The sequence below is a fragment of the Dipodomys ordii genome, unplaced genomic scaffold (genome assembly GCF_000151885.1).
Source record: "Dipodomys ordii isolate 6190 unplaced genomic scaffold, Dord_2.0 Scaffold17, whole genome shotgun sequence".
NCBI classification, from domain to species: Eukaryota; Metazoa; Chordata; class Mammalia; order Rodentia; family Heteromyidae; genus Dipodomys; species Dipodomys ordii.
Window position 1 is genome coordinate 22,460,133 of NW_012267233.1, and position 17,578 is coordinate 22,477,710.

At 38.1% G+C, this 17,578-nt stretch overlaps 1 pseudogene; it reads right to left on the reverse strand.

Moving 5' to 3' along the window:
- Positions 1–15,912, reverse strand: part of LOC105982736 — a 22,273-nt pseudogene extending 6,361 nt beyond the window's left edge.
- Positions 15,913–17,578: the final 1,666 nt, after the last annotated feature.

Here is a 17,578-nt window from a genome sequence, read left to right on the forward strand (position 1 = left end):
GCTCAACATGATTCCTTCTAGCTCCATCCATTTCCCTGCAAATGGCTCTCCATTTTATACAGAAATAACAGGCATATACTGCCATATAGCTTGAAAATGTTTAAAAAAATAAATTCTAAAGCCAAGTGTGGCTAAACGGTTAAGATAATATATAAATTATTACTTTTTAAAATAATCATTTACAGAATAGAATACCAGAGGCTTTTATGTAATTTTATGTAATACTAATGGCTAACACTTTATTCTTTAATCCTCTATTGGCTAATAAAGTGTTTAACCAAGTTATTCTGTTTATACAAAAGTTAATGGAATTATCACAGAAGGTTAAATTTGACTGAACTATCTCTGCCAGAATTTTCTATGCTATGGATGACAAATATTCTACCTATCATGTAGTCTTGCAGCCCATTGCCCCAAACCTTGTTGCACTATCTCTGTTTGCTCCTTCTAATAATTAATTCCCTAAGATGCTGGTCATGTGGACTGAAAGACGGCGGCTTCCACTAACCAGCACCCTGACCCCAATCTTGTTAGGAGACTCTTGCCACAATTGTTAGGCTTTAATTAGGTCTAGGAATTCATTCACCACTCAGTCTTCAGGCAGAAAAAGTCCTCCCCTCTCCCCTCTCTATTTCCAAATAATGACTTTGCAATGGTGGCAAAGAGAAAGAATTTGTTCTGGTAACTGATATACCTCCATAGCAAATTTCTCTGTTCAGAACTTCTGAAAATGTCAGGGTGAAGCATTTTTAACTGTTGTCTAAAAGAAAGAGCCAAAGTCCTCAGAACAATCCTTAATCATTTTCAAAGCCAGATTAGATATCATAGAATAAAGTTCATCAAAGATGAGATGATTAACTCAAGAGAATACTTCTTTGGAGGAGAATCTTGTAGAAATTACTCAAAGGGTTCAAAAATAATAAATCAAATTGAAGTTTTAAAATTATTTTTCAGAATTTGAAAAACAGGACCAGGTGAAAACATACAACTCTTTTTTTTGGGAAGGGGGGGTCCAGTTATGGGGCCTGAACTCTGGGCTTGGGCACTGTCCCTCAGCTCTTCAGCTCAAGGCTAATGCTCTATCACTTGAGCCACAGCACCACTTCTGGCTTTTTTCTTTTTGCTTATGTGATACTGAGGAATTGAACCCAGGGCCTCAGGCATGCAAGGCAAGCACTCTACCTTCCCAGCCACCTTCCCAGCCCCAACATACAACTCTTGAGGGGAGTAGAATTCTTTCCTGGGAAAATTTTCTTACTGAGTGCTACAATGGGGGCAGGAAACATTGAATCTCCTAAGAGGGTACTGCAATTCTCCTCACCTGACATAATTGTTCCCTGGGCATTTCAGCAGCTAAGCCTTACTGGCTAGGATGTATGCTCTCTGTCTTGTAGAGCGGGCGATCACCTTTCCTGTAAGTACGGTACCTTACATCTCCGCAAGAGATCTGTTGGATCTTCCATGGCCTTCCTCCATACTTGGATGAAAAATTTCGCTGTTCCTTAGGACTGGATATTCAAAGCCTTATAATAGTTATTTTGATCAGCTTTTCTTTTTTTTAATTTTTTATTTTTTTAAATTTTATTTGTGAAGATACTGTACAGAGGGGTTACAATTACATGGGCAGGATAATGTGTTCAGCTTTTCTATGCCTCGTTCCCAGCCCTAGAGCTATTAAAGAAATATTTGGTTTTGGTTACTTTGTAGTCAATAGGAATTCTCAATGCTTAAAGGTTGACAACGATGTCTACACTTTATTTATTTATTTTTATGGTGAATAATTTTTAAGTATTTATTCATTGTAAAGGTGATGTACAGGTTACAGTTAAGTAAGTCAGGTAATGAGTACATTCTTTTTTTTTTTTCTTTGAACATTGGGCTTGAACTCAGGGTCTGAGTGCTGTCCTTGGAGCATTTCTGCTCAAGGCTAGTGCTCTACCACTTTGAGCCACAGTGCCACTTCTGTTTTTTGAGTAGTTAATTGGAGATAAGCGTCTCATGGACTTTCCTGTCTGGCCTGGCTTTCAACTGTGATCCTCAGATCTCAGCCTCCTGAGTAGCTAGGATTACAGATGTGAGCAATACATTTCTTTTTGAACAGTGTCACCTCTTCCCTAGTTTTCTCCTAGTTTTTTCCCTCTTGACCCTCCTCCCCCACAAGTTGTATAGCTCATTTCCAACATAGTGTCTAGTATCATGGATTATCAGTAGTTTGATAATGATAACTCTTCTTTGATTCATTTCCTTAGTGGGATTTTGCTATTAGTTATTGGGAAAAAGGAGAATGTGGCCAGGTTTGAGAATGTCTTTGATGTTGGATTTTCTATTTTCTCACAAATTACAGAAGCCTTTCTGCAAGGACTTTATGCCAATGTTGTATATTTAATCATAATTAACATAGTTGGCAAACTCATTTATAAAAACCTCAAATTTCCTTTGCTGTGCTCATTATGTCCATTTCAATATCCAATGGTTTAATTCTTCTTTGGAAGAAATCTATAACAGTTTCTATTTATCCATTTACAAAAGGATCGCTTTCGATTTTATAAACATCTCTTGTACTATGTTTCTGAATATTTTATAATAGGGAATTTTAATACTTTAAAAAATAGCCAGGTGCCAGTGGCTCCTGCTTGTGATTCCAGCTATTCAAGAAGCTGAGCTCTGAGGAACTCCGTTGGAAACCAGCGTGGGCAGAAAAAAAAATGGAGACTTTTTAAAAAAAATATTATTATTATCTTTAAATAGTTATACAAAGGAGTTGCCATTTATCGAAGTAGTTTATGAATACAATATACCTTGATCAATGCCATCCTTTTCAACATTCTCACCCATCTCTGCCCTACTCACTCTTTCCCTGACTCTTGTTAATTTTGCATTAATTTTGTATTAATATTGGATACTTCATTCTCCCTCCTCTTCATCTACCTCTTTCCTCTTGACCCCACTCCAATCATTTTGAATACCTGCACACTCAGAGGTGCTTCAACCATGGCTGAGAGGGAATAGATTCTTTGTTCTTGGATATTTAGTTTGATATAGTCTCATTTTAAAATTTTTGTTGTTGTTGCTTGACTTTCTGGAATCATATTTTAGAAAAGAAATTACTCCCAATATCAATATCATGGAGTTTTTCTCTGGGAATTTTACTTCTTCATGTCTTATGTTTAAATCTTAGTACATTTTGGGTTTGGTGTTATATATTTTATTAAACAGGAATCCATTCCCTTTCAGCCGTGGTTGGACTAGCTTTGAGGGACTGGCTGCTGAACTCTGGAAAACAATGAGAGTGTAAACAATTCCCTACGTGTCTCTGTGCCAGCTGGGTTCCCTGGGGCTCTATTCTCAAATACAAGTTGTGAGCTTGTTTTTGATAGAATTGTTCTGCTCAAATTATTTTTTGTTATTTTTTCCTGTGTATAAAACATGCATTTTATTTTATTTTATTTTGTTTTGTTGGTTATGGGGCTTGAAATCTGGGCCTGAGCGCTGTTCCTCAGCTCTTCAGCTGAAGGCTAGCGCTCTACCACTTGAGCCACAGCACCATTTCCAATTTTCTGGTGGTTTATTGGAGATTAGAGTTTCATGGCTTTTCCTGCTTGGGCTAGCTCTGAACCATGATCCTCAGATCTCAGCCTCCTGAGTAGCTAGGATTACAGGCGTGAGCCAACAGCACCTGGCTAAGAACATGGCATTTTATTTTATTTATTTATTTATTTATTTTGCTTATGTGGTGCTGAGGAATCGAACTCAGGGCCTCAGGCATGCAAGGCAAGCGCTCTACCACTGAGCCACCTTCCCAGCCCAGAACATGGCATTTTAAAAACTGAAGTTGGTCTCTTTAGCAGTCACTCTGGTTGGCCACTTATAACATACTCATCTTCTAGGTATACTGCATGATCTTTCAGTCTTGCCTCTATGACTCTCTACAACCTGGACAAAGAGTGAACTAAGTCAGCAGTGACACCCATTAGACAATATGTTGGAAATGAATTATTTAACTTGTGAGGGGAAAGGGATTGGGAGGGAAAAACCTGCAGAAAATGAGGTGGGGGGGTGGTGGGAAGTTGGCTCAGTGGTAAAGTCTTTGCTTTGCATGCATGAGGCCATGGGTTTGATTCCTCAGCACCATGTAAACAGAAGTGGCGCTATGGCTCAAGAGGTAGAGCCACTAGCCTTGTGCTGAATAGCTGAGGGACAGTGCCCAGGCCCAGGGTTCAGGTCCCACAACCGACCAAAAAAATAAAATAAAATGAGGGAGGGGGTGACACTATTAAAAAAAGGAATGTACTGCAGGACAGCAGTTTAATCTCTTCCTAATAAATCCCTTTTGCCTGAACCATGGGGTGGTCTCTTTTCGGTGAACCTTACACTGAGTAGCAAGGATTACAGGTGCAAGTCACAAGTGCCTGTCAGAAAACTACTTTTAAACTACTATAAATTCATTTGTACTCATTAATTTATTCTTTTACATACATCCCGGATTCCTGTTACACATAGTGGTGGGAAATGATTAAGTGATTGCAGTATATGCTCTTTAAATATGGACTGTGCATGTGTCTATATGTGTGTAAGTATGCATGTGTATGCAATTAAGTTTTTGACCTGTAAGAAAGTGATAAAAAAGTGAAGGAAGCCCTCAAAGATAGGCAAATAGCTTTATATTATATATAATAATATTATAGATGTTATAGAACCAAGGAGCAAAGACTGCAAATATATTTGCACATATATTTAGGACTGGCATCTGCACTACCTTATAGAAAATTCATCACATCTAGACAAGTTTAAAGAGTAACACTGAATATTCATTCTGTCTATAGTTTCCATGTGCTCTTTATTTATCAGATCATGTCATTCATTCACTGAAGTCAATATTTTGAAGCATGGAAGAAACAGATATATTATTAGACATCATTGTCAGAAATATGTGCTAGCTATTGAAATATGTTTGCTTTGAAACTCACTTATGTATAAATACTACACAAAAAATTCTTAAAGCAGTTTTCTCAGTTAATCCTATTACAGCATTATCATAAATTGAAAAACAGCAGACATATAAAAATAAAAAATATGGTTTTAATAAAAATTACGATGTCAACCATTTATTCCTAAAGAATATTCACTGAATTGCTATTATTTAACATTAAATATTTAGGATAGATCAAAGAGTTTCCTTTTTAGGTAGCCTACTACATTATATACTGCTCGCAGATGTATTATTGGGATATGTAATTGATCTGATCCTCAGATTTTGTTTTTCTTTTGTAAGATGTCAGATACAAAGCTGGTATTTTAGTCTGTGATGATCATATTTGTTACTCTCTAAAAGCTTGTTCTATAAAATGACATTTAAAATTAACTTTGTAATGGTTTGGTTATTTTTTTTAAACTTTCTTGTAAATCTAATGAGCTCTTGGATGGAAAGACTGATCCTTATATTTCTGAAATACTTAGGCAAGTGCATGAAACATAGTGATATTCAGTGAACTTTTTTAAACAAATGGACTTCTGAAACTCAATCTATCATTATTTGCTGTTTTAATCATAAGTCAAAGTTAAAAAGGAAACTTTCAGAGGAGGAGAATGTAGAAAATGGTATAATAAAGTGTATCTTAAAATATGAATAGTGGCTCTCTCTGCATAAGAGTTGCCAAAAAAATTAATGGTGACCAATCCTAATGATATCTTCAGGAATAACCATGGGATAAACGTGGGATTTGCATTTCATTTTCCACATCATCTCTATACCAGGAAGTATCTTTAGCATGCCACCTCAATTACATTTATAAGCTGATTAAGGAATAACATAGACTAGGGAACATAACAGTTTTTACATAGCTCACACCTGTAATTATAGCTACTCAGAAGGCTGAGATCTGAGGACCACAGTTCGAAGCCAGCCAGGGAAGGAAAGTCTACGAGACTTTTAACTCCAATTAACTACTACAAAAGCGGGAAGTGGCACTGTGGCTCAGTGGTAGAGCACTAGCCTTGAGCACAAAGAGGCTTAGGTACAGTGCCTAGATCCTGAGTTCAAGTCCCAGGACTGGCCAAAAAAAAAAAATCAGTAGTTTTTCTGTATGCAAACTATAGAGTGAGACTGCAATCAGGAAAGCAACTCTTTTTTATAATGGCCTAAAAAATACTTAGGAATGAACCAAAGGTATCAAGGATCTCTACTGTGAAAATCTTAAAAATCTGAAAAAAGAAGCAGATCTAAGTAAATGGAAAAAACTTCCATGCTCCTGGATTGGAAGAATTAGCATTGTGAAAATAGCAGTATGTACTGTCCAAAGCAATTTACAAATTCAATGGAATATTAATGAAAATCCCAACAATATTCTTCAATGAATTAGAGAAGGCAGTCCAAAAATTCACATGGAATAACAAGAGACCCCAAATAGCAAAAGCAGTCCTCAGCAGGAAGAATAGTACTGGAGGAATATCAATACCAAACTTCAAACTCTATTACAAAGCCATAGAGATAAAAATAGCTTGGTACTGGCACAAGAATAGGCCTGAAGACCAACAGAACAGCATAGAAGACTCAGAAATGAACCCACAGACCTATAGCCACCTAATATTTGATAAGGGAACAAAAAAACACAGGATGGAAGAAAGACAGCCTCTTCAACAAATGGTGCTGGCAAAACTGGCTATAAACATGCAGAAAACTGAAGCTAGGTCTTTATATATCACCCTGCACCAGAATCAATTCTAAATGGATCAAAGACCTCAATTTGAGGCAAGATACCATGAAAATATTTCATAAAGGGATAGGGGGAAGCACTAGGGTTCCGATGCATAGGTCCAAACTTCCTAAGATCTGGAATCACAACAAATCAAAGAAATGGGATAAAAGGGATTGCACCAAACTGAAGAGTTTCTGCATGGCAAAGGACATACCTAGCAAGATGAATAGAATAATGGGAGAAGATCTTTACTAGCTATGCATCAGACAAGGGCCTCATATCTAAAATATACTGAGCTCAAAAAATTACCCTCCCCACCTTCACAAATAAACTCTCAAAGAAACAACAACCCAATTAATACATGGGCTAAAGACTTCTAAGAAGTAAAAATGGCTAATGGACATATAAAGAAATGTTCAACATCTCTGGCCATAAAAGAAATGCAAATCAATAATAACATTGAGACTCCACCTCTCTTCAGTTGATTGGCCATTATCAGGAAAACTAACAATCACAAATACGGGAGGAAATGTGGTCAAAAGGGTACTCTAGAACACTGTTGGTGGGATTATAAACTTGTTCAACCACTTTAGAAAGAAGTATGGAGGTTTCTCAAAAGATTAAACATGGAGCTTTCCTAAGACTCAGCAATTCCATTCCTGGTCACAATACAACATAAACAAGGCCACACTAAGTCTACCAGTTCAACTATGCTCATTGCAGTATTGTTTACCATAGCTAAGATATGGAATCAACCCAAATGATGCTCAGTGGACAAATGGCTTGATAAAATGTGGTATATATACACAATAGAATTATACTCATCATCAGAAATAATGATACTGTATCATTTAAAAGGAAATGGAAAGACTTGGAAAAAATTATTTTAAGCCAAGTAAGCCAGACCCAGCAAAACATAGGTTGTATGGTTTCTCTCATTTGTGGTAACTAGAATGTGCCTATAAAGCTGATAGTAAAAGAAAAAATACAATGGGGAGATGATAAAAAGTACATTGGGAGATGGTAAATTGTATAATTTCACACAGAATGAGATGAAAGGAGGCTATTCTCTTTAAAAATTATTTTGTTGTAAAGGTGATGCACAGAGGGGTTATGTAAGTAGGGTGATGAGTACATTTCTTGTAGAACATTTTTACCCTCTCCCTTGTTTCTCCTCTCACTTTCTCTACCACTCCTCCCATTCCGCCCCCACTACCTCCCCAATGGTAAAGTTCATTTCCATCCTAGCATCTTGTTTCACCATTTTGTTATTCCCCTTCCCTTCCCTAAATCAGATAAATGTATACACAAGACGCAGGGTACCAGAAAAAGAAACAGTGTCGGCAGGGGATAAACCAAAGTGGGGGGTGGAGAGAAAGAACTTTATACAGCACAATTAAAAACAACAACATCAACACCAATAAAAACCACTTGTTTCCATATCTTGGGGTTCTTTTCAATTAGCATCATTATATAGATCATAAGTACATAGCTATTGAGCTACTGTGGTCCTCTGCTAGGACAATCCTAGACATACACTAATTGTTATAAATGAGGGAAACCATGAAACCTATGTTTCTTTGGGTCTAGTTTACTTCACTTAATATGATTTTTTCCAAGTCTTTCCATTTCCTTATAAATGGGGCAATGTCATTCTTTCTGATGGAAGCATAGAATTCCATTGTTTATATATACCACATTTTCTTTTTTAAAATTTTGTTTTATTGTAAAGATGCTGTACAAAGGGGTTACAGTTACATGAGTAAGGAATGAGTACATTTCTTGTCCAACATTGTTACTCCCTCCTTTATTTTTCTCGTACTATTCCTTCCATTCACCATCTCTCCCACTCCTCCCCCGCCTCCCAGAAGTTGAAAAGTTTGTTTCCCAAATAGTGACTTGTGAATATCATTGTTGCAATGGGTCATCCTGTGTCCTTGTTTTAGCATTTTGGTATTACCCTTCCCCTCCCCAAATTAGATAAATGTATATACAAGATGCAGGGTGCCCAAATCAAATACAGTGACAACAGGGGATATACCATAGGGGGAAGAACATACAAAAGAAACGAACAAAAAAACCCCCCACATAGCACATTAAAAACAATAACGAAGAAAAACCTCTTGTGTCCATATCTTGGGGTTCATTTCGTTTATCATCATCTTATACTGTCATATGTACATAGCTTTTGAGCTTTTATGCTCATCTGCTAAGGTTATCCTAATTATTGCAAATAAGGGACACCATGGAGCATGTATTTCTTTGGGTCTGGCTTACTCACTTAATAGGATTTTTTTCCAAGTCTTTCCATTTCCTAACAAATGGGGCAGTGTCATTCTTTCTGATGGAAACATAGAATTCACACACACACACACACACACACACACACACACACACAAGCATACATATCTATCTATCTATCTGTCTGTCTGTCTCACATTTTCTTGCTCCATTCATCTACTAAGGGATATTTGGGTTGGTTCCATATATTTTTATTTATTTATTTATTTATTGGGTCCGGTCGTGGGGCCTGAACTCTGAGCCTGGGCTCTGTCCTTCAGCTCTTCAGCTCAAGGCTAGCACTCTACCACTTGAGCCACAATGCCACTTCTGGCTTTTTTTTCTGCTTATGTGGTGCTGAGGAATCGAACTCAGGGCCTCATGCATGCAAGGCAAACACTCTACCACGGAGCCACCTTCCCAGCCGTTGGGTTGGTTCCATATCTTAGCTATGGTGAATAATTCTGTGATAAACATAGTTGTACCGGTAGCTTTAGTATGGCTTTGTTTGTGATCATTGGGGCAAATGCACAGAAGATACCACATTTTTTTGATCCATTCATCTGCATATGAACATAGTTGTGCAGATAGCTTTAGTGTGCCCTTGTCTGTGATCAGTTGGGTAACGCCCAGGAGTGGGATTGCAGTATCACAGGGGAGCTCTATGTTTAGTCTTTTGAGAAACCTCCATACTGCTTTCCAGAGTGGTTGAACAAGTTTACATTCCCACCAGCAGTGTAATACCATTCCCTTTGGCCACATCCCTGCCAGCATGTTATTATCTGTTTTCTCAATAATGTCCATTCTAACTAGGGTGAGGTGGAATCTCAATGTGGTTTTAATTTGCATTTCTTTTATGGCCAGAGATGTTGAACATTTCTTCATGTGTCTATTGGCTATTCTTATTTCCTCTCCAGAGAAGTCTCTTTCTAATTCTTTAGTCCACTTATGAATGAGGTGATTGTTACTTTGAGGATTTTTATTGGGGGATTAATTTTTTAGCTCTATGTATATTTTTGATATGAGGTCCTTGTCTGTTGTATAGCTAATGAAGAGCTCCCAATTGGTGGCCTTTCTATTTATCTTGCTAGCTATGTCCTTTGCCATGCAGAAGTTCTGCAGTTGAATGTGATCCCATTTCTCCAGCCAAAGGAGGATATTCTTAAAAGAGTATCACATAGGCTTAATAGCTATGTGCATCAAAACATATAAAATAATATTTATCGAAAGGAACTCCACAAGGTGGAAACAAGAGGCTTGATTTTTTCTTCATTGCTGTTTTTGTAACCTCTCTGTATAGTATTTTCACAATAAAAAAACTTATTTAAAAGAAAAAAAAAGAAACATAGTCTTTACGTGACTTATGTAACAGTAACCCCTCTGTATATCACCTTTACAATAATAGTAAATAAAAATTTAAAAAGTGGAAAGTTTTCAAGTGAGGGCAGGTATTACATTCTTTCTTTTTCAACAGTTTGAGTAACTTTAACTATTTTATTTTATTCTAATCAGATAATGTTATAAGAGAATTTCAGAACTTTTTTTGGTGTTAATTTATTTTCATTTTTATTTATATATTTTTTATTTCATTGAAAAGGTCATGAACAGGGGTTACAGTTACATAAGGCAATAAGTACATTTGTTTGTAATCATTGCAGAACTTTTTTTTGATTAATGAAATGGTCTTTATTGAAATTAAGTTTCTTATCAAAAAACAGGGAAAGGCAAGCTTTTACCAGCGCCTATGAACAAATATTTTGCAGCCAGAACACATTTGGAGGTACACATCAATTACAAAGAGGTAGTAATATTTTACAGTAGAAGAATTTATATTTGAAATAAGAATACTACAATGGAGGAGTTAAATGAGGAAAAGCATGAAAAATAATAATTAATATCTAAATATACTTGTGATTATAAAAGTGTAAATGAAATAACCTCAACAGGTAAATATAATAGAAATTGTTATGTTAGGTCAAACTCAAATTTTTGCCATTCATCAATCCATGTTTTAAAGAATAGGGAAAAAACACAGATTCAAAACTAAAATGACTTCAAAGAAATCTGAAAAGTTGAGCAAACCTATGTACCAAGAATTCCTGAGGGCGTATAAAATTGATCACTATTAAGGTATTACATTCTTTTTTTTTCTTATGGAATCTGAATTTATTTCAGAGGCTTAACTATGACAGTGACACAATAGTAGCTTAATGGAAATATGAAATAGAGTATACTTGGAATATGAGTATTGTAGAAGTAATATTTTTACAGGTATAGTGGCTTCATTATATGTACATTACTAGAAAAATCTACAAGAAATATGGGAAACAAGATAAGCAAGCCTGACCTCATCATAAATAGCCATTACATTCTTATTTAAGACAAATGACCGATATTAGAAATGTAAAAATATATCACAAAGGTATAAAATTGCTGCTAAATTGCTCTCAATGAATAAATTTATGCAACATTTTATAGTAGCTTATATAAATTTAGAAGACAAACAATATAACAATTATGACAATAAAGACATATAGGAAAAATATATTTGCTGTGTATGAAAACAAAGGATGACCTTTAACAATATGTGCTTATATTGAATGGGAGACTCATTAAAAACTGCAAAACAGGAAAAGGGAGGAGATAAATAATAACATAGACCTAATGAGTTTGATTATAATACATTATGTGTATATGTCTAAATATCACAATAAGTCCCTTTGTATAGTTTGTTTACGCTCATATAAATTTCTCTAAAAAGATACATTTAAATTAAGAAACATTTCATATAGGATTTAAAAGGGAATTTTAAAATACATATAGTATTTGGCAGTGAAATGCTCTCTGGAGAAGTTGATGCATTCTTTCCTTATTCAATGTAGTACTGTCCAGAAAAATTTATAATCACCAAGTCAGAACTGCAGAAAATATTCAAAAGGAATACTGCACACCAAAGAGAAAGATTACTGCAAACAGAAAACAGTGGAGGAAAGAAACCTCACCAGACAAGTAGATAAGCACAAGACAAGTGGAAATGAATCTATCAGTGGAAAAAAATGGCAGGAATTGCTATATAGTTTTTTGATTATCACTCAATACCAGTGACCTCATTTTTCCAGTTAAAAAAATAGTGAATTAGATGGTGAGACCTAATCATCATCATTCATCATGATTAAGTTGGTTTTATTCTAGAGACACATGTAATACAGCACATAATCATTATCAAAGACAAGACTCCTATGATCATCTCAATTGATATAGAGAAAACACTTTTGATGAAATCTATCAACTATAAGCAGGATTTTGTTGGTTCATGCCTATAATCTTAACTGCACAGGAGCCTAAGACCTGAAAGACTGAGTGTCAAAGGCAGCACAAGCAGAAAAATTCACTAGCTCCCCTCCAAAAAACCCAGGAAAACCAGGGGTAGAGATATGGCTCAAGTGACAGCTCAGCTGGGAAGCTGACCAAGAGGGAGACATACTATAAGGATTAGTATTATAAGGGTATAGCTGCGGATGAGCCAGCAGAGGGCAGTAGAAAACAGACGGATAGATGGTTATGCTCCAATTCATCATACATGCATGAATGAAAATTTTACAGTAGAGCATTAATTTGTACAACTAAGATGTGTTAAGAAGTATAAAAGTAATATCACCTATAAATTCTTAGTAATCTATATGAGTGACCAAAGTATCTCATTGCCTGGGACCATGAAAAATTGTGGGAATTTAGGAAGCAGTATTTTCAAGAAATCATAACTAAAAAAATGGAGAACATATAGACATTTCAGGACTGAAATGTATAGTGTGTTACCTCTCAGGGAGCATACCCAATTGATTCATTGAAAGTTTAACAAGAGTGTTACCTCTCAGGGAGCATACCCAATTGATTCATTGAAAGTTTAACAAGAGCCTGGCACTGGTGGCTCAAGCCTGTAATCCTAGTTACTAAGAGGGCTGAGATCATGTGATCATGGTTCAAAGCCAGCCTAGGCAGGAAAGTCTGTGAGACTGTTATCTCCAATTAATCACCAAAAGGCTGGAAGTGGAACTGTGTCTCAAGCGGGAGTACTGTCCTTGAAAATAATGCCTATGCTCTGAGTTCAAGTTGCAGGACCAGTACAACGACAACAACAACAACAAAAGCTGCTGTTTTAAAGTTTTATCCACTCAATATTTAATACCTTCTTTAATATTTTATATTGTTTTTCATAACTTTTTAATGCTAGTGAAATGCAATGAACTTTTCTATTTGGCCTATTATTCACTCTAGATTTAACATCATAAAGGAATCATGGTTACAGGGGAACAACAGAGCGTATGCGGCAAGATCATGTTCTTTATTGGTGAAAAATATCAGAGAAACTCTATAAACACTCTCTGCAGAGAAATGCATCAGTCAAAAGAATATTCTAGATAATTATACATATAGAAACATCTCTAAGCCACATTGTAAAATATTAACTTGGAAAATGTCACCAATCCTGCTAGTAAATACACAGCAAAATTCAATGTATTTTCCCAACATAAATGTATAGATATTGATGATGGCACATGCCTAACCACTGATAGTTACTTCTGGGTAGGGGACTGAGTTTTAGTGGTAGTTGTAGAACGGAGTGACAGTCTTAAATTTATGATAGTTTCAAGACTACTATATTAATGTATTTCTGGGTAACTGGCATGGTAAGTACCTGAAAATTCTAACATCAACTGAAAGAAAACTGGAAATACAGAAATAGCAATTCTTTTTTGAAAAGCTCTAAAATTTTCACAGTTTATATAAATAAGAGACATGACCTACAGTAAAATGAAATTCTCCATAGTACTCACGAGTGATTTCAAAAGGAGGTTGTATCATAATTATGTAATACAATAATAAACAACCTATTTCAAAACCAAACCAATCAGGTTTATCTTTCCACATAAGTCATGGACAAATCTTTATATATGCTAACAAGGTTCTTGGAAATGGATTTATTTTCCTGATGCAGAGATGAGGAATGATGATCCCAATATATGCATAAGATCTTTGTCAAGACCAGCTTCTGGAATTTGTGGGCACTAGGAAGCGTTCTACCTCCAAAGCATTCTCAAAGCTGGTAACATTGTCCTTTTCCCCAATCACTGGCAGCTTAGTCCCAGTTCTGTCTGAAATCAAGACACCGAGATCAACCTAGGAGCATTAAGAATTCCCATGGACCACAAAATATCCAAAGCTAGACATTTTTATGGTAGCTCTGTGGCTGGACACCCAGCATAGAAAGACTGAATGAGATAGCTGGCTGTTAGCCAGCTTTGAGCACCCAGTCCTATGGACAAAGCAAAGACTGAGGAAATAGTAAGAGGAAAAAAGTTACAGGGAAAGTGTCCTCTGCTCTGCAAAACAGAGAGCATAGCTTATGTTCAACACAGGTAAAACAGCACTGTCTTTTTTAATTTGTCTTGTCCTGTTGTCTGTTTTACTTTCGTTTTCCGTTGTGAGGATGGCCGCTCCGATTCCTAAAGGGTTGTCATTGCACGATAACCCTGGAGGAACTGGGAGACGTCCCAGATCCTCTTGTGGGGCGGGGGTAACCCTGCTGTGTGGGTCGGGGGTCCTTGGAACCCCGCCGTGTGGGGTGGGGGTCCTTGGAACCTCGCCCGTGTGAATTGTGGGGTGAGGGTCGGTTCCGAGGCCCAACTCACCCACTGTGGTCTGCTCCTTCTGCTGTGGGGCGTGGGTGTCCCATTACAGGAGTCAGCGGACCAATTCAGGAGATCTCCACTTTGTAAGCTTTTTTTTTTTCGTAACTGTCAGGCCTGTGTGTGTTTTGTTTGTACTGTTTATTGTTTTTTGGACTGTATGACTGACAGGACTGGAAACCATGGGCGACACTCCATCTAGCCCCCTAGACTTACAAAAAGAAACTAAGAAAGAGGAAAAGAAATTGTACCCCCTGGTTTTTCAGGGAGATAACTTAGAAGAAGAAATGTTTCCTCCTCCATACTCCCCTTCCCAGGTTCCTTTTGCAGAACCTGAGAATGATCAAGAGGAGGAGGAAGCTATAGAACCCTGGGCACCTGCCCTTAAAGTTTCTGAGGGGCCAGTCACTCGACGCGGCCATGGTATCAACTCCCCCTTCTAGTGCAGATGTTTTTCTTTTACGCGCTGTAGGTCCTGTGGATGCGAATGGTCAACAGCAACTCCAATATTGGCCATTTTCTACCAGTGATCTATACAATTGACGCACCCAAAATGCCCCCTTTTCTGAGAAACCCCAGAATTTAATTTGTTTGCTTGAAACGATTCTCTTTACTCATCAGCCCACTTGGGATGATTGCAGTCAGCTTTTACAGGTCCTTTTTACAACCGAAGAGAGAGACCGTATCCGAGAGGCGGCCTGGAAACATATCCCTGGCCCCACAGGAGTGCCCATCAGGGATCCTGCCCTGATCGCTGCCTATTTTCCTGAGATCCGACCAACATGGGACTACAATATGGTTTAAGGTAGGGAGCGACTCCTTGTCTACTGCCAGGCTCTGTTGGCAGGTCTCAAGGCGGCGGCTCGCCAACCTACTAATATGGCCAAAGTTTATGATGTTAGACAGGGAGGAAGTGAAAGTCCGGCAGCATATCTTGAGTGGCTCATGGAAGCTTTTAGTCAATATACCCTGTATGATCTTGAGACCCAGGAGTCGGCTCAGATGATTATGTTTGCCTCACCAGACATAAAGCGAAAGTTGCAGGCTCTAGACAGATTTGGTGAAAAGTCTATTAGGGATCTAGTAGCCGTGGTGGAAAAGGTTTACAATAAGAGAGAGACAGAGGAGCAAAGACAGGAAAGGAAGGACAGAGAACATGAAATTGAGCGTGAAAAGAGAGACCGGGCCAAGGAAAAGAGGCGAAACTTGTTGGACTTGTCACTATCGCATGCTGAGCATACCTGGTTCATAGACGGCAGCAGTTTCATTCGAGATGGAAAAAGGTACATGGGTGCAGCAGTCACCACGGACACTGAGATAGTGTGGGCAGAAGCACTCCCCGAGGGATTGTCTGCACAAAGAGCAGAACTAGTGGCACTAACAAAAGCCCTACAAATGGGAAAAGGGAAGAGACTAAACATTTACACAGACAGTCGGTATGCTTTTGCCACTGTGCATGTCCATGGAGCCATTTACCAAGAGAGGGGGTTGCTGACAGCTGAGGGAAAGACTATTAAAAACAAACAAGAAATTTTAAGCCTCATCTGGGCCTTATGGGAACCAGCAAATATTGCCATTATGCACTGCCCTGGCTATCAAAAGGGAACTTGGCTGATCAGGCAGCTAAGGAGGCAGCCCTCCAGCCCAGAGTGGAAGTACTGACTCTAGTAGACCCAGGGCCACGAGCTTTGCCTCCTGAGCCTCAGTACTCCCAAGAAGACTTGGAGTGGATAAAGAAAATTCCCATGGCCTATAAACCCCAGACAGAGAAGGAAACAAAGACTGGTGGAAAACTGGTGAGGAGGGAACCCAAAGAATGCAGGACTTGCTCCGACATTCAGAAGTAAAAATTAGGCAAGGAAATCAACTCATTGAGGACATTGTTACAAATTGTAAAGCCTGTCAACTCACCAATGCCCCCAATCAACCAGTTACAAAAGGAGCTTGCCTCCGTGGAGACAGGCCAGGTGAATATTGGGAAGTAGACTTCACAGAAATTAAAACTGGAAAATTTGGATATAAATATTTGCTAGTTTTTGTAGACACCTTTTCAGGATGGGTTGAAGCCTACCCAACAAAGCATGAGACTGCGAATGTCGTGGCTAAGAAGATCCTGGAAGAAATCCTACCCAGGTATGGCTTCCCATCCACCATCAGGTCGGACAATGGACCGGCCTTTGTCTCAGAGGTAAGTCAGGGAATAGCTGCAGCACTGGGGAAGGATTGGAAATTGCACTGTGCTTATGGACCCCAGAGTTCAGGGCAGGTAGAAAGAATGAATTGGACTCTAAAAGAGACCTTAACTAAATTGGCCTTGGAGACTGGCACAGACTGGGTATCGCTCCTTCCTTTTGCCTTGTTTAGAATAAGAAATTCACCCTATCGGCTTGGCTTTACTCCTTTTGAAATAATGTATGGACATCTTCCACCCATTATCCCTAGCCTTCAGACTGAATTGCTTGCTGATTTGGATGATACTAAATTTCTGTGTAAGCTTGACTATTTACAGCTGGCCCCAGCTTAGAGCATTATATGATTCTGCTTCTATTCCTACCCCCCATTTGTTTAAACCAGGGGACTGGGTGTTTGTTCGAAGGCACAACTTGCGATTTCTGGAACCATGGTGAAAGGGATCTTACATGGTGCTACTGGCTACACCCACTGCCCTTAAGGTGGACAGCATTGCTGCTTGGATCCACTGCTCCCATGCCAGACCAGCTGACCCCTTTGCCCTGGACGACCATGGGGAAACATGGGAAGTCTCCAAGCATCCTACCCAACCACTCCGCATACACCTCAAGAAAAGAAAAATGGACTGATTGTTATTGGTATACTCGTTCAAGATCAAGAGCTATTGGAGTTTAGTTTTGGGCCAGAGCCACAAGATTGTGGCTCAGGACCATAAGTCAAGGGGGG